This window comes from Lissotriton vulgaris, unplaced genomic scaffold (genome assembly GCF_964263255.1).
Source record: "Lissotriton vulgaris unplaced genomic scaffold, aLisVul1.2 SCAFFOLD_1935, whole genome shotgun sequence".
Lineage (NCBI taxonomy): Eukaryota > Metazoa > Chordata > Amphibia > Caudata > Salamandridae > Lissotriton > Lissotriton vulgaris.
In genome coordinates, this window is record NW_028250369.1 from 310005 (window position 1) to 328446 (window position 18442).

General features: G+C 43.7%; 1 protein-coding gene across 1 annotated transcript in view; it reads right to left on the reverse strand.

The window, feature by feature from the left end:
- The window catches only part of LOC147663278 (5-azacytidine-induced protein 2-like), a 210181-nt gene extending 191941 nt beyond the window's left edge, over positions 1-18240 (reverse strand). The window contains exon 1 of the mRNA XM_086950565.1: positions 18067-18240. The gene's annotated coding sequence lies outside the window, so the exon portion shown is untranslated. The remainder of the gene's footprint in view (positions 1-18066) is intronic.
- Between the last annotated feature and the right edge of the window lie 202 nt (positions 18241-18442).

Sequence of the window (18442 nt, forward strand, 5' to 3'; positions counted from 1 at the left end):
CCAAGCCTTCCACAGGAACATCATACATCCGCAAATGGTCACGCACCGAAATGAGACTATGCTGCGGGATGTCCACGGCTTGTGCCATGTCAGCACAGGAAAGTGAAAACACAAAGATTACTTTGTAGCACAACTGGGTAGTAATTCAAAGAAACCTTTTACAGATAGATTCAAGCTTGAAAAAGACCTAATTCAAAAATAGGTAGGTTTTTCCGACACTGCCGTTTTCCGGAAACAGGAATGAAGGCGTTAGGGTTTGAATGTTATACTACTCGAGTGTCATGATATAAGGCCAACCAACGTATGGGCGCCATGTAGCAGGGTTTCCGTTCTCCCACAGAACTGTGCACAGAGATCTAGAACCTGGGTGAGTCAGGGTGACCCAGAACTCACCTTTGTTTCAGAAATCCCCTTACCAAGCTAGCTACAGTGTCTCATCGGTAGTAAATACTTCCCAATGACTTAGACAATCCAGAACATGAACTTAGAATACCTCAGGTATCGTGGAACACATGAACACTCTTTCGTTATATAATCATTACAAACCGAAACTGGGAGGCAGAGAACACACGTGCAAGTTTGAAATGTTTATTTTTCAATGCAACATTCTCAAACGCAGTATCTTATATAATATCAACATACATATTATAAAAATCAGAGTTAGCAGCATAGTCACTAATCCATAATAAGCAAAAGGTGATAGCATGTTATGATGCAAAGATCTATAGAATTCTGTATCACCTATATTTCGCGCACCCTAATTAGCATATTATATTATATCTAAGAAGGTCTCATCTGGGTTCTTAGCAGGGCGGCCCCATACCTCTAATTCTCAGTAGGAGGAGATCACATCAACCGCTACCAGCTCTCAGCATGCGAAGCATCAAGAGTGTTGTTTCATTCCCTGTAACTCTATCTTAAACCCATGTAGAGCCCAATGTTGGCAGCAACATTATTTGTGTTATGACTAACGTGGTGCGAGGATCAGGCCTTCAGCAACCTTGTGTTAGGTTATTCTTAGAGTGTGCAGTTCTCGGTGTGCAGACAGTTGTACCAAGTGTACCAAGCACAACTGATACCAGGGCAATAACATATTATTCTCAAATAAATCACATCTTTCGTCTAGGTTGAAAGCTACAATAACAATTAGGTGTCGTGTGCAAACCGAAGCAGAAAGAAAATATGGCGTTTAAACATTTAATAAGCACATGCTAACTTAACACAATATATAGAAACGTAGTAACCATATGACAGTACCAAGAAGGATAATACTGTAAACCCATGTATTACATATTTACAAACCTCTATAGGCAGAATGTGGACAACAGAAGAAGTTTCTTAATATAACCATAATGATTTTCATCCTGCTCGACATAACGATGCCATTAGAGAGCACAAAAAATAGCCTTGTCTTTCAGTTAAACGTGTGAAATACCGCTTCTTATTGGATTTAGTATAGCAAGAGATTTGAGTGTAGACATTATTTAAAAACTGAAAGGGGAAGCGCTCCAAAGCTTTTGCGAAACTAGTGTTAAAAAAGTTATACCTAAAATGGGAAATTCTTATGAAAAAGTGTAGGTATTTGGAACAACATTTAGGACTCTGGAGAGGGCTAAAGGCCTAAATATAAAGCTGTTGATTTTCCATTCCTGCCCAATAAGAGTGCTATTACATACAGAAAACATGCTGGCAAGAATAAAAAACAACTACTCCTTTCAGTTTCAAGAAGATTACTTACAAAATACTTCTTGGTGTCCAGCCAGCAATATGGTGACTACTACATGGCTCCAAAAAACAAAGGAGAGTCAGGACAGTATGTGGGCCGTCCTTGTCCCAATGTAATACTCAAATAACCAACAGAGACGGGCCACTAGAAAGTGACTAGCTAACCTGAGTATTGTCTAACACCACAGGAATTGTTTAAAAGGACCCTCACACACCAACCTGGTTGGTGCCATGCTTCATCATTGGGTTCCTAGTTGGGTAGCCAAATGCTACCCAACTGTGCAACAAAACCAGATTATAGTGGAGCAGGTTTTTTGTTTTTGCGTGATGATGTTGGGAGTGTGGGGACGTTAATAATACCTATGGAAAACTCACTATTCAATACTTTATTCCCAGTGGCGTAGTGTATGTTTAAAACAAGGTCAGATGGATAATATGTCAGAACTGCAAGTAGGTGTCTGGATTATCCTTTGGTCAACATGTTTCAGCTCTTCAAAAATTAGTGGAGCTTTCTTCAGGACCTCTTTATATAATAATTAATGTGCGAAAGTGAAAAAGTGAGTGGTAAAAATTAAACCACGTGTGTAACACATTTTTACACACCCGCTAAGGCGTGCTTATCATGCAGGGATGAACTAACCATGAGTACCGGTCCGTCATAGTAAAATTCCTGTGGAGAGAAATACCAAGACAAGACGACATGTAACATAAAAACACTCGTTTGTTGTTATCACTTCCATACTGATCTCCCCCAAGCGCCCTAGCGTTACACACGTGGTTTAATTTTTACCACTCACTTTTCAACTACCCAACTGGAAACCCAATGATGAAGCATGACACCAACCAAGTTGGTGTGTGAGGGTTATTTTTAACAATTCCTGTGGTGTTAATCACTACTCCGTTTAACTAGTCACTCTCTAGTGGCCCGTCTCCGTTGGTTATTTGACTACTACATGGCTACTGTCTTCTCTATGCTGAATGCCCTGGCAGCCAGTCCTGGCCTGGTCCACCTCAGTCGCACTGATGAGGTTTGGAGAAAGATAGCCTGCCAGTCTAGCGGTGGGCAGCAGTGCCCCCCCGCTAAGGTTGTAGCTTGGCTCTCCTCAAGCACCTGTAGTTCTGGAGTAAATGCTATAGCCACGTCGCAGGGCTAAAGTGACCACTGGGTGCCACCAGAATATCAGACTTTCTCACAAAGGCTAGACCAGGGTGCCCGGCAGGTATGGGGGTGATAGATTGGCACAAGAAACACAGCAAAGGGTAGGTCTTACTCCACTGCAGAAGGGTGCAAGATGGGTCGTTCGAGAAAGCAAGCCTGAGTCCCAGTCAGGGGCTTTACTCTTTGTGCTTTACAAATTCTGGACATTTACATTTAAGGAGCCAAACAATTACCCGAAGGTGTCAAGGCGCTGGGGGCTATCGGGAAGATTAAGCAAGGTATTGCCCAGAGTCACATGGTGCTGGGTTAATCTGCCGCCGGGACCGGGGATCGAACAGTGAGCCCCCGGGTTCCGGAGTCTGTCGCCCTGGCCGCTGCGCCACACCTCTTCCTTCACACCTTGGAGGACAATCACACTGAGAAATTGCCCATGTACAAATAACACACTGAAATGTCAAGTCCCTGTAACAGCAAAGAAGGGAAAGGTCACAGTACGTCGCAGGTCATTTGATGGAGGGGTCAGTAGGTGCACTTTTGTCGCAGCAGGTGGTGGTCTCTTGGAAACACCTTGCTTCCAAGACAATATGCCATACAACATGAATGATAGTTAGAATCAACCAATAGCTGAGAACTGTGACCTAGCCTATGTGCAAAAAGATATAATTAAACACCAGTGACCTTCTGCCACCCTTGATGTATGGACTGTATTAACTCTGTTAAACAGCCAACACGGTCTATCGCTAGACCCAAATACAGCTGCTTTAACCCCTTCGATGTTGATGACGGCCAGGAGCCGTCATGGCACACAGTGCTCGTGTGCTGATGACGGCTCCCGGCCGTCATGGCACCCACCCACGGGGGGAGGGCTGGTGCTCCCCCCGCGGGTGCCCGATTGCCGGATTTCAACTACGGGAGGCCGGGGAAGACCTTCCCCTGCCTCCCCCACCGCCCCCCTGTCACGTCATTGATGACGTCAGCGCGCTAGCCGCGCTGACTTCAATCTCTGTTTACTTTCTCTTTCCCCATCGGCGGCCGCCATTTGGAAGCAGCGCGTCGTAGGGAAAACAGGTTAGTACAATCACCAGGACGGGCGATTACTGTGAAAGAGGCATTGGGGGACAGAAAAGGGATTCCTTTCCCCCGGTGCCTCTTTACTGCATTCCTGCTGCACGTTCGTGCAGCAGGAATGCACAATAGTCCCAGGGATTTTTTTTGGTGGGTGTTTTCTGTTTGGGGGAGCGGCCCCTTGGGCAAGGGTCACTCCCCGAGGTGGCAAATTATTTGTATGGTGTCCACCCCTCCCCCTCCCCCCTCCCCACCCCGGGCAGGCTAATTATTATTTATTTTCTGGCTCCCTGGACAGTGATATTTTATAATATGGGGAGTGGCCCCTTGGGCAACGGTCACTCCCCTTCGGGGGCATGTTTTTGGCGATCTGCCCTCATGGGCGGGCAGATCAAGCCATTTATGAATTTTTTTGTAGGGCCCACTAGGCCACCAGGGATGTGTATAAGGAGAGTGACACCTTGGCCAAGGGTCACTCTCCATTTGGCCCACTAGACCACCATGGATGTGTGTGGGGAGCGGCCCCTTGGGCAAGGGTCACTCCCCTTCGGGGGCATGTTTTTGGCTGTCTGCCCCCATGGGCGGGCAGATCAAGCCATTTATGAATTTTTTTGTAGGGCCCACTAGGCCACCAGGGATGTGTATAAGGAGAGTGACACCTTGGCCAAGGGTCACTCTCCATTTGGCCCACTAGACCACCATGGATGTGTGTGGGGAGCGGCCCCTTGGGCAAGGGTCACTCCCCTTCGGGGGCATGTTTTTGGCTGTCTGCCCCCATGGGCGGGCAGATCAAGCCGTTTTTTATGTTTTTGTAGGGCCCACTAGGCCACCAGGGATGTGTGTAAGGAGAGTGACGCCTTGGGCAAGGTACACTCTCCATTGGGGGCTATTACGCACCATATTTGGCCGACTAGACCACCAGGGATGTGTGTGGGGAGCGGCCCCTTGGGCAAGAGTCTCTCTCTTCATGGGGCGCAATTCATTTTACGTTGTCCGCCCCCCAGGGGGGATGGGGGGGCAGGTTAAATACTTAGTAATTTACTGGCCCACTGGACCACCAATGTAGCCATGTGTGGGGAGTGGCCCCTGTGGCAATTGTCACTTTCCGTTGGTGGCCCTCTCGCACCATATTTGGCCCACTAGACCACAAGGGATGTGTGTGGGGAGCGGCCCCTTGGGCAAGGGTCGCTCCCCAATGGGTGCAATTTATTTTGCCGTTGTCTGCCCCCCCCCCCCTGAATGTTTGGTAATGTATTGGCCCACTGGACCACCAATGACGCCATGTGTGGGGGGGTGGCCGCAAGGGTTGCTCCCCTTTTACAGGCATGAATATTTTATTTATACTCTTAGGCCCACCTACCCCTTAGCTTAGCTGGTGTATTGTGTGTTGACTGGTGCATTATATGAATATGTGATTGTAATGTTTTTTCTTCTCCTTTTTATTGTAGTGTACAGCTTGTGATTCCTGTTTGCGGTTTCGGCAGTGCGTGTTCTGCAGTTTTGCGTATTTGCATTTATTTGGTAAGAAAAACATTTTTGTATGGTTTACTCCAAATGAGTATTATGGTTATGCATAAATGTCTTTTTTTGTAAGTGCTGTCATAATGGCTGTATTCCCGTTTGTGTTCTGAGCATGAAATTCTTTGCGATGTGTTTTGCGTTGTCTTATGTGTAATTTTTCTCTTTCTTTTTTAGTGGGATATTGTTGATCCTTTCTGTGTCTGTGCAGAGTAGGTGGTGCTGAGTCTAGCTGCTTCTGTCAAGTGAGTGGTGTAGTGTTGGAGTATATAGGTCTTTGAGATAAAGCAACATTGTGTTTATTTCTTTTTTTTCCAAAGGATTTGTTGTTCAAGTGTTTGACAAGTTACCTTTCTTAGTTAGCATTATGGCTAGCCGTAGAATGACTGCTCAGCAGGTGATTGGTTTGCTTCTTGATTCTTCCTCTGAGCTGGATCATGACACTGACAGTGCGTCTGCTGGAGAGGAGGGAGGGGAAGATTCAGGCAGTGAGTTCTCTCCAAATGGAATCATTGGATGATTAATCCACTCTCAGTGCGGACGAAGTGCCTGTTTTAGAGGAGGAGATTGATGTGCCAATGGTGCAAGAGACATCTGGATTGCAGCCTGGGGCTGCCTTCCCATTGGAAGTGCTGGATTCTGGGTTGATCCAAACATGGTGCAGCCGGTGTTGTCTGACTTTACTGGTTATGCAGGGTGTAGAGTGGATTGTGAAAGTTTCTTGCCTATACAGTTTTTTAAGTTGTTCATGGATGATGTCTTTTTGGCTGATATTGTTGAGCAGACTAATTTGTATGCGGAACAGTTTTTGAGGGACAACAGCGCCAAATTCGGGCCCCACTCTAGAGCTACCCGTTGGACTCCCACAAATCTGGATGAGAGGAAGAGGTTTTTAGGTTTGACTTTTTTGATGGGCTTGATAAGGAAGCCTTCCCTGGCTTCATATTGGTCTTCCAGTCCCTTGAAGGCAACGTCTATATTTACTGCAGTTATGAGTCGTGATCGGTATTAACTTTTGCTTCGGATGCTGCATTTCGTTGATAATGCTTTGGCGTTGCCACAAAATCACCCTGACTGACCACCTTTTTAAGATTAGGCCTGTTATTGATCATTTTGTAGATCGATTTTCAGAGATCTATACTCCAGGCAAAGAAATATCTATTAATGAGTCTTTGGTCTTGTTCAGGGGCCGTTTACTTTTTAAGCAGTACATTCCTAGCAAGAGGGCACGTTATGGAATTAAGCTGTATATATGTTGTCTGAGAGTAGTACAGGACATGCCTATAATTTACGTGTGTACACTGGTAAGGATTCCACTATTGACCCCCCCTGGTTGTCCGTCCACTTTTGGAGTTGCAGAGAAAATTGTCTGGGATCTTGCTAGAGGACTGTTTAACAGAGGCCACCATTTGTACCTTGATAACTTCTACACTGCTTTGCCATTGTTTAAGGAGTTGTTCAAAGTGGACACTTTTGCCTGTGGCACAATCCGCTCTAACCATAAAGATTATCCGAAAGAGCTTGTTTGCAAAAATCTTCAGAGGGGACAGTGCAGTGCCTTGTGTAGTGATGAACTGCTAGCTGTAAAATTTGTCGACAGGAGGGATGTGTACATGCTGACTACCATCCATGATGAAAGTACTACATCTGTGCCTGTTTGGGGTGAGGTTGCTGAAGTGCGGAAACCTGTGTACATTGTAGACTACAATAAGCACATGGGTGGTGTTGACAGAGTAGATCAGAGGTTGGAACCTTACACTGCTATTCGTAAGTCTTACATTTGGTATAAGAAGTTGGCCATCCATCTGTTTAATATAGCAACTTTTAATGCTTTTGTTGTGTTCAAGGAGTGTTCTCCTGCATCAAAGTTGACTTTTGTTCAGTTTCAGGAGTCTGTGATAGGCAGCCTTGTTGTTGTGGAACAGGCACATGTTCCTAGAGTCGGAGTGGTGGAGGAAGTGGCTAGATTGCGAGATCGCCACTTTCCTGATTTTATTCCTCCCACGCCCCAAAAAAACAATCCCTGTAAGAGATGTAAAGTCTGCTATCGAAGAGATGTGCGGAAGGATACTCGTACGCACTGTGCCGATTGCCCTTCTCATCCTGGGCTGTGTGTGCCCAGATGTTTCAGAATGTATCACACTCAAAAGAAATTTTAGGAGCTACCGTGAGTCTAATGATCTACTGCCTGGTCTGTAATGTTTTTTATTGGTTTTTCAGTTTCACCTGTGGCATTAGTATTTTTTTTTTTTACTTACAGCTGTTTGTAGTTGTATTTTTGTATCTAGTTCCAAATGGTTTGTAATCTTTTTCTTTGTTTAAAAAAAAAAAATTTATTTGGCGGCGTGCGTGGACAGGTGTTTGGCTGGCGGCGTGCATGGACTGGCACTTGGCTGGTGGTGTGTCTGGACTGATGCTTGGCTGGCGGTGTGTTTGGACCGGCGCTTGGCTGGCGGTGTGTGTGGACCGGCGCTTGGCTGGCGGTGTGTGTGGACCGGCGCTTGGCTGGCGGTGTGCGTGGACTGGCGCTTGGCTGGCGGTGTGCGTGGACTAGTGCTTGGCTGGCGGTGTGCGTGGACTGGCGCTTGGCTGGCGGTGTGCGTGGACTGGCGCTTGGCTGGCGGTGTGCGTGGATTGGCGACTGGCTGGCAGTTATGTTATATTCTGGTCTTCTCCTTCTCTGCTGCTCAGCCTGTGTGTGTGATGTCATTAGAATGTTCGTGTATGCATGGTTTGAATGTGTGGTCAGTTTGAGTGAGTGGGGCTGAGCAGCTGGATGCTGCTCCCTGTGGGGCCTTCCTTACTACCAACTATGTCTAATAAACCAACTTAAGAATACCTACTATTATTGGATTTACTTATTTTAAAACATTCATTTAACATTGTAACAATGGCGACGATGGAGAAAGAACTACGTGTGCAGGAACTACTTTTGGAACTTGAAACATGGAACTACAAAGATGATTGCAAATTAACTGTAACAAAAACTTTAAGAAGACTAACAATGCTTTTGATGCCCCACCGGTGTCATGTTACATCTGACAGCCTACTGAAGACATCCTTTTTAAAAGGTAGGTTTCAAGCGTTGGACTTTGTGTGCCCTATTTGTTTTAAACTTGCTGATTTATTATCGAGGCCGTCGGTATTTCAGAGTTAGACTGAGCCTCAGTGTGAAACATTGTGTGGCTGGTATGCCTGGAAACCTTTCAGCAGTTTGTGTGAGGCGGCAACTTTAAACATGTTGGAGAGATTGAAAATTGTATTGCTGTAATCGGGCGCCAACATCGAGCCCCGGAGTGCTGATCACTGGTTTAGTGAAAAGTTTGACCTTGCACTCTGTTGCTGTATGTAAGATAATGGATTTTGCTCACCGTCTTCTCCAACTGTCGTTTGGTTCAGCTGAGGACCTGCTTCTTTGCCAGCTGTGTGTTGACTGATGACGCAAATGAATGTCACCACGATATCGGTGATTCTCAGGAGTGCGTCGTCATCTATGAACACACTGCGCCGCTCCTCAGGTCACGTCAGCGTCATGAAGGGTTAAGCATTGTTGACTGCCACGTCAGCGTCATGGAGTGTCGAGATTACGCATGACTGACAGTCTTTCCTTCATTGTGCTCCTGTCTCCTCAGTTTCATCGAGCTGATTTTCCAAGCGTTCATCATGTGAAAGGTACTGTTTTTTTTTACATTTTGACCGAGATACCACAGATCGCTCACCGGAGCGGTTTTCATCGGAAACTTCCAACATTACGTACTGCATTTTTCAATTCTGTTCCATTTCCGCCATCTAGTGTCTATTTTTCATCATAGCAAGACTACATGAAAATATTATCCATGCTATTTAGACACTCTGGATTGAATTCTGTGAAGGTCATTTACCTGCCTTGCTGGAGAAGTGGAGCTGTTTAACGTGACAACGGTGACTACTTTTATTGTTTTAGTTTCTTGTTTTGAATTATTTGCTAATCACATGTGTACTTGTGATGATATGTTTACGCTTGTTTACATGTTATGTTCAGAGAGTCTGATTTGATTTACTGTTACTACATGAACTGTTTATATGCTGAGATCTTTGTTAATGTGCTCCTTTACTGTCATTTTAAATGATTAATTTACGTTTACTGAATTTTTGCTACTTATGTACTGAAACCTTTTTTTAGGTGCTCATTTGATTTCTTTAAGTGATGATTTTTAGTGGTCATGTTTTACTATGCAAAGTCGTGGAAGTGCTAGATTTTTATTTTATGGTAATGAACCACATTTGTGCTCAATTTATTTGAGGAGTTCATTCTTTGTAGTATTGGCTTTACTTGGTTGAGCCATTGGAGTGCGTTATTTGAGTTGGGATGCTCAATTTAAATTATTTCTAGTGATTCTTAGTAGGAGCGTGTTATTCTGCTATATGTTTTGGAACTACTATTGGTAGGTGTTGAGATTTATTTTGCTGTATGTTTTTGATGAACCACTTTTTCTTAGAGCTCTATTCTAATAGAGGAGTTCACATTTTTACAGTGAGGAGTTGTGCAGGGGCTACATTTTTCTTCTATTGCATTGAACCACTTTTAGTGCTCAAAATGTTTTGAGGTGTTCAATCCTAGTGTGAATTTTCTGAAGATTAGTTTTTCAAGTTGGATTTTTAGTGTGTATCTTTTGCGGAGCCACATAGGTGCTCATTGATTGAGGTGCTCCATCCGTTTCAGGTTAAATTATATGGGGCTGTATAGTCCTCAGTTTTGTTCATGCTCAGTTTCATACATGATTTATATTGTTGAACCACGTAAGTGCTCTATTCAGTTAGAGGTGTTCAGTTATACAGAGAGCCGCTGGGGAGTCATGTACCTCGTGCGGAATGTTGTAATTTGAGTACATTAACTTGGGGTGTCATGTACCCCATGCACTAGGAGTTATGCGCCTTGTGCTGTGTGTTTTATTTTAAGTGTGTTTCGGGTAGCGTGTTGGGACTGCTGCGTCCTATTTTAGTTATTCTATCGGGACGCCATTTTATCTAGTTTGGTTCCCTGTCTATTGCTTTTTGTGACAGTCTGGCCAACTGGCATGATTTGTGATATTTAGGGTTTTGGTTTGTGATGGGGGATGGTGGTTATGTGAGGTCTAATTTGTCAGATTTTATTGTTATGTGAGGTATTTGGCATTGGTTTTATGCGAGGTGATATTATGCCTCTTTTCATGTTTTGTGCAAGAATTCCTATATTATGCTATATTGCTATTTCATAATTTTTATTTGTAGTCATTCATTTATTTGTGTTGACTGCTTATTTGAAATCCTGACCTTGTCATCGTCAGGGCATATTGTATTTATTTCCTCTTGCTTTCTTTTCTTTGTTTTAAAAGAGGGAGATGTGTTATATTCTGGTCTTCTCCTTCTCTGCTGCTCAGCCTGTGTGTGTGATGTCATTAGAATGTTCGTGTATGCATCGTTTGAATGTGTGGTCAGTTTGAGTGAGTGGGGATGAGCAGCTGAATGCTGCTCCCGGTGGGGCCTTCCTTACTACCAACTATGTCTAATAAACCAACTTAAGAATACCTACTATTATTGGATTTACTTATTTTAAAACATTCATTTAACATTGTAACAAGTATGCATTGACTGGCCCTTGGCTGGCGGTGTGAGTTCACTGGTGCTTGGCTGGCGGTGTGTGTTGACTGGTGCTTGGCTGGCGGTGTGCGTTGACTGGTGCTTGGCTGGCGGTGTGCGCTGACTGGTGCTTGGCTGGCGGTGTGCGCTGACTGGTGCTTGGCTGGCGGTGTGCGCTGACTGGCGCTTGGCTGGCGGTGTGCGTGGATTGGCGCTAGGCTGACGATGTGCATGGCCTGGTGTTTGGATGGTGGTGTGGGTGGACTGGCGCTTGGCTGGCGGTGTGCGAGTAGTTTCTTTCTGTTGGTCACTACCCACACTGCTAGCTGAGTGCAACTCCACGCAGTCCATCACTTTGTGTAGTTGCTGTGTCTGGAATGTGGGTGTGTGAAAGTGATGGGCCCTTGAATGGCGCTGTCTGCTGGTGCGAGTGTTGTAATGTGATGGGCCCGCGGCTGGCGGTGTGAATGTTTTGTATGTGTCACACGTATGAAAGGTGTATGAATGGCCTGTGAAGAGGTTGGGGCCTTGACATGGCTTTACAGCTCACAAGCTGCGAGTCAATGGTTCAGTTTCTCATTCTTTCAAGTATTAACAGTTCATTAAATTTTTGTGAAACGACTTGATAATACAATTGTATATACTGAATCATCACTCACCCTCGTGCCAAATCCAACCAGTATGTGTGAGTGTGAGTGTGAGAGAGTGTGTGTGTGTGTGTGTGTGTGTGTGTGTGTGTGTGTGTGCTTGAGGATTAGATGGCTGTGCTGTAATATTTGTCTTTTTTCTCTTTGTGAAGCAGGGTGTATCTTGTCCCTTTTTGTGAATATTGCAATGTGTTGTATTTGCTCCTGGATGGCGTGAATGGTCTTCTGTGTATCAGGTATGAAAGGTGCGTGAATGGTCTGTAAAACGGTTGGTGCCTTGTCGTGGCTTTACAGCTCACGAGTTGCGAGTCACTGGTTCGGTTTTTATGCATTTATTTATTGACAGAGCATTTCATTTGTGTGAAATCTCTTGGTAAATACATTTTATGCACTGAACCATCACTCGCCCTCGTGCCAAATCCAACCAGTATGTGTGTGTTTGAGGAATAGATAGCTGTGCTGGAATGTTTGACTTTTGAGTGTCTCTGTTAAGGTGTACATTCCAGTTAAGAATAACCTACTAAATGTAGATATTATTGTTAAGCCATGGGAGTATATGGTGATGTCTATCTTGTGAATTCCCCCGGGTTTCTAGTTTTCAGAAATGTTTGGGTTTTGGAGTTTTCCAAGATGGCTGCCAAGCCTGGGGCCAAAAACTCGTGGGAACCCCCTTGCAAAACCAGGTTGGTTTGTGATAGGTTATTTTGATGTCAGCTCATTATGTTTTGGGCCCTTGCCTGTTGCGGGTCCTTGAGCCACCCACGCAAGTGAGGTACCATTTTTATTGAGAGATCTGGGGGAACGCTGGCGGGGGGTAGGACATTTGAGCTGGCATGGAGATCCCTCTTCAAAAATGTATGGAAAAGTGTTTTTTTTACCTAATTTTAGGGTTTGCAGGGAATTCTGGGTAGGGAAACGTTGGGGGACCCACCCATGCCATACCTCCCTGGACTCCCCCGGGTGTCTAGTTTTCAGAACTGTTTGGGTTTGGTTGTTTCCAAAGATGGCCGCCGAGCCCCGGGCCAAAAACTCAGGTCCCCCCCACCCAAAAAAAATAAGGTAGTTTTGCTATAGGTTATTTTTAAGTCTCCATCGTACGATTTGGGCCTTTTCCTGTTGCAGCCACTATGCCTACCCACGCAAGTGAGGTACCATTTCTTTCGGGAGACCTGGGGGAACGCGGGATGGTTGGAAATTTGTTGATCCACGCAGATTCCAGAACTTTCCACCACAGAAATGTGAGGAAAATGCGTTTTTTTGTCAATGTTTTAGCTTTGCAAGGGCTTCTGGGTAACAGAACCTGGTGGGAGGCAGTTGAGTCACCCCATCCTGAATTCCCCTGGGTGTCTAGTTTTCAAAAATGTATAGGTTTGCTAGGTTTCCCTAGGTGCCGGCAGAGCTAGGTTTTAAAAACGAAAGTAGGCACTTTGCCAAAAAAGGTGCGACCACGTTGCGTTTTGCGCTGTTTCCTGTCGCAGGCACTAGGCAGACCCAGGCAAGTGAGGTACCATTTTTCTCGGGAGACCTGGGGGGGAATGCTGGGTGGGTTGAAATTTGTTGATCCACGCAAATTCCAGAACTTTCCACCACAGAAATGTGAGGAAAATGCGTATTGTTCCCCAATTTTTTTAGGTTTGCAAGGGATTCTGGGTAACAAAACCTGGTGGGAGGCAGTCGAGTCACCCCATCCTGAATTCCCCTGGCTGTCTACTTTTAAAAAATGTATAGGTTTTCTAGGTTTCCCTAGGTGCCGGCAGAGCTAGGGTTCAAAAACTACAGGTAGGCACTTTGCCAAAAAAGGGCCAGTATTGACTACGAAATTGAGGTGCGACCACGTTGCGTTTTGCGCCGTTTCCTGCTGCAGGCACTAGGCAGACCCAGGCAATTGAGGTACCATTTTTCTCATAAGACTTTGGGGAACGCTGGGTGGGTGGAAATCTGTTGATCCACGCAGACTGCAGAACTTTCCACCACAGAAATGTGAGGAAAATTCGTTTTTTCCCCAATGTTTTAGGTTTGCAAGTGATTCTGGGTAACAGAGCCTGGTGGGAGGTAGTCGAGTCACCCATCCTGAATTCACCTGCGTGTCTAGTTTTCAAAAATGTATAGGTTTGCTAGGTTTCCCTAGGTGCCCGCAGAGCTTGGGTGCAAAAACTACAGCGAGGCACTTTGCCATAAAAGGGTGAATTTTTAACTGCAAAATTGAGGTGTGACCACGTTGCATTTTGCGCCGTTTCCTGTCGCAGGTACAAGGCCGACCCACACAAGTGAGATACTGTTTTTATTGGGAGAGTTAGGGTAATTCAGATTTGTAAATCAACTGTTATTCCCTATTGAGTTTTCATGCATGTATCCCTTCCCAATGAAAGACATTGTGTCAAAAAAAAATCTTTGTGAAAAATGACCAACAATTCTCATGCAAGTATGAGTTTTCCCAATTTTGAAAATGTGCAAATATATACTGTTTCTAAACTCTATAATTTGTACCCAATTCAGAAATACATAGGTGTCTTTCATACCGATTTTTCCATGTATACATTTTCCAAGAATAAGTGCTCTATACCCAGTAAATAATAAAATACCATTGCAAGTTGCTGCTCAGTTTTTGGCTCTGGGTTAGTCGGGTTCTCGGTGAAACTACAAGTCCTATATATCCCCACAACCAGGAAGGTCAAACGGATGTAACCGTATATTGCTTTCAAAGAGCTGTCAAAATTACAAGAAGTTATAGGTGAAAACGTTGAGACAAAAGGCTGTTTTTTTCAACTAATTTTCAATTATTCTAATATTTAACTGTTAGTTTCTATAAAGAAACCTTCATGGATTTAGACAAATGACCCCTTTCTGAATTCAGAATTTTGTCTACTTTCGAAAATGTATAGCTTTCCTGGATCCATTATTGCTTTCAAACTCATTTCTACCATTAACTGGAAGGAGGTTGAAAGCTCTAAAAATAGCAAAAATAGGCTATGTCCCAGAAAAATGCCAAAACTGTGTGAAAAATGTTGGTTCTCTGACAAAAGACTGTCATTCCTAAAAGCTGAGAAAATGGAGATTTCAGCCCCACAAACCCTTTTTTGATAACATTTGCAGGGAAAAACCCAGAGGCTTTCATTTGCAGCCCGTTTTTCCCAATTTTCTGAAAAAAACAAAACTTTTACTGTATTTTGCCTAATTTCTGGGACCCCTGCAAGGGAATCCACAAACCCTGGGCACCTTTAGAATCAACATGGTGTTGGAAGAAAAGGATGCAAATTTGGCGTGGATACCTTATGTGGTCAAAACGTTACAGGGGCCTAAGCGCGCACTACCCCAAATCGCCAAAAAAAGGCTTAGCACAGGAGGGGAAAAAGCCTAGCAGCGAAGGGGTTAAAAAATATTATAATATTAAAAACAAGAGAAAGATAAGGACGTTTATCTGCACCATGATGTAGGCCTCAAAAATGCATATAAGTGCAGGGACAGCATGCACCTCACCAAGCACTTTCCACATGTCACACCTCACCAAGCACTTCCCACATGTCACACCACACACCCATGCAATACAATATATAAATTCACCTTTCATAACTTCAGATGGGAAGTGTCACAATGACACACTAGTAGCTATATACAATATACAAACGCCAGATAAAGTGACAAGAATAATTAAGCGAGCAGAGTTCTTTTTCAGTCTCAAGGACTAAACACATTTTTCGAAGAAAGTGTTAATTCTAACAGAAGCACATCTGCTTTCAAGCCCTTGCTGTCTTTACCTGCAGTTTGAATGAGCAACACAGCACTTTCCCACCTTGCATCAACAAGTTAATATATCTCTGAACATCTATTTCGGAGCAAATAAATAACTCCTCCATTCTAATTGGATGTTATTTTTACAATTCTTTTGGTGAGTTACTATCACTTTCCTAACAGGCAATTGAGTTTCCCATTCATTACTATTGCATACTTGGAGGTAATTTCCGATACTAAATTTCCCTCTTTGTAGATAAAATAGCTGCAACGTTTTGATACATACCGTTCTGGGATACGTACCATTCCCTATTCTCTGACCGACTGCCTAGAGAAATTCCGCTCTTTTATTTATAACTGAAGTCCTCATTATTAAGGTGAGCTAGCATGGCTTATGTAAAAACCTGGATTTAGCTACTATCGAGCTTCATAAATTTTAATTGATATTTTCATCCTGTAATTAGGTGACTGTTCGATTGAATATAGGAGTACATTGAATTTCCCAGAACTATGCCGCACAGTCCTTAGTTCTTCTATATACATCTAAGAGACCCAGGATATGTTCCTTTCTCCTTTTTAAGTAAGTCAGCCTATATGAGCAGTATGAACTGTATATGCCCATATCATATTTAGCGAATTAGAATTACATCAGGTCATATCCACATATATTTTTCTGCAATGTTTGAATACATCTTTCTGTTATGACCTTCTGTATTGATATTTGTCATGCTTTGCTGCATAGTTATTTTCGTTGTGTCAGTTTCATAGAAACTTTATTTGGATGTGAATGCTTTGCTCTGTTTTATCTTGATGGTTATTTATACTTTCAATTTTTGAATTATTCAATCGTGTTATTAGGGACAAGGTTCACAATCACAGAGGACATTTTTTCAGTATGTAAAATGAGATATGAATGTAATTTATATAAATGGTTCAAGCTATGTTTTAGATTGTATATACACACCAGATTAATTTATTTTTTCCTTTGTTTTTATTATGTGTTTCAGAAATTTATGTGGCTCCTGAAGAAGGCGTTTTGTTAAACGCCGAAATGCGCGTCGACTACATTAATTGCCACTTTTAATATTAATTGTGTGTCTTTTTAATGGATTGTATTTTTTGTAATTCTGTTTCATATTACGGTTCTATTTCTTTTTTTGTATTTTGTTGTGCATATAATATGTTGAATATGAATTTTATCTGTATATTTTAATATAATTGTTCATTAAATAGTATATGGTTTTATTATATAGTATTTTCCTTCATGTCCTCCTACTTTGACTTGTTCCTTTTGCCAATATTGTGATTGCCTAGGATTTGTTACATACATTTTGTTTTCCCTGTCCTAGGAATAGTACCATCTTCTATTCAGGGGGTCCTCGTTTTTCACATACCATGACAGCTTTATATAACAGACTGCATGACAAACTACTTACAAACTAGGAGATGAACAGTATGAGAAACTGTAACTCAGTTTGCATGAAAATATCTAGGGGAAAGCAACCCATGGATAGGGTGCTACTCATCTGTAAAGTACTTCAGCACGTTAAAAACCCACAAGCAAATTGCAATACAAAACAGTGTTCAAGTGCGTAATGGGGTAAAGCATCCCACAAAATTCAAACCAAACAACAGCTTTAACATCCATTTATAAAGAATTACACAACAAATTTGCATGAGATGCATATTGCAATATGACACGAGGAATAAAAACAGCATAAGAAACTGTAATTCTTCTATATGACTAAATGCTAGCACTTGGCTCCAATACAGTTCGGTGCTACCTGTCCACAAACCTCAACAGCGCCTTGTCAGGGGTAATAAGTGTTACTTATTGAATACAAACACAAATTCGTATTTTAATTTTCGGAATGCTCTTGGGGGTCATAAATGTTAAGCAAAGACGAAATTAAACAAAAAGGAAACAATTAGCTGAAAAATACATGCAAGCTCCTGTCATAGTTGAGCTCATATACGTAGGGTGTGAATGAGCCCCATGTGAGCAGGTACCAATGGTATTTAGCTCGTCCTACCCGGCTAGCACAGATGATAAAACTAGAGCAGGTATAAATAATGTATATTCGAAGGGAGTAGGGGTTGTAAGAAGGAAGGAATAGGTGTTCATAACAAACAATGAAGTTCCACTGCGTTGGTGGCATTGTAGCAGGGCCACATGCTGCCTGTGGTGGGGAGGGAGTCTGCTTGAAGGGAGAGATAATGGTCGGGATGTTGTGAAGGTGGTCGAGTAAGAGGTGGGGAGGGGGGGTCGGAGCAGTAGCTCAACCCATTGAAGTTTCTACATTTATAGTCCCGCCCCCCTTAGGGACCTACTTCCAAACCTGGATCACTTCCTAAGACGGTGAGCCCGGAGAAGGGGGTCCACCAGGCAGGGGTCCGTGGAGGGAGATCCAGGCCCTCAGAGCAGCAGCGGGAGACGGGGCAGAAGACACTCCGAGACCGGGCGCAGAAACGCGGAAGTCACCAACACCGAAAAGTAGGTGGCTTGAGATGACAGCTACATCAGACGTACAGCCCGGGTGGATCTCGGCGGAGAATCGCGCCACAAACTCTGCCGTGACAAGAGTCCAGGCAGACTGAGCGCACTTGGGTGACGTTTCTACTTACTGTCACTGAGCCCATGCACGCCGGACCCTTCCGGCTCCTTCAGGTGGGCACCGATTCGGCTTTGGCAACAGACTTCCCTCATAAACAAGGCTCTCAGTAAAGAGTCCAACTACTTCCGCTTGCGTTGTTATTCAGGCTCAAAACACACACTATCATGGGCACGTGCAGTGCTTCGGGCCAATGATCATCTCCAATAGTTTTTATACACCAATCCTAGTCAAGGTCGCAATGTGTGGGGATTCCTAGCAAATGAATAGCTGTCGTGTCGTCTTTAAGCCAACCATGTGAAAATTATTATGAAAATATTTCTATTGACCAATCGTATAGCTGCATGCTGTTTTCACCCCTAATACAAAGTTTCCGCCTGCGGGGCAGG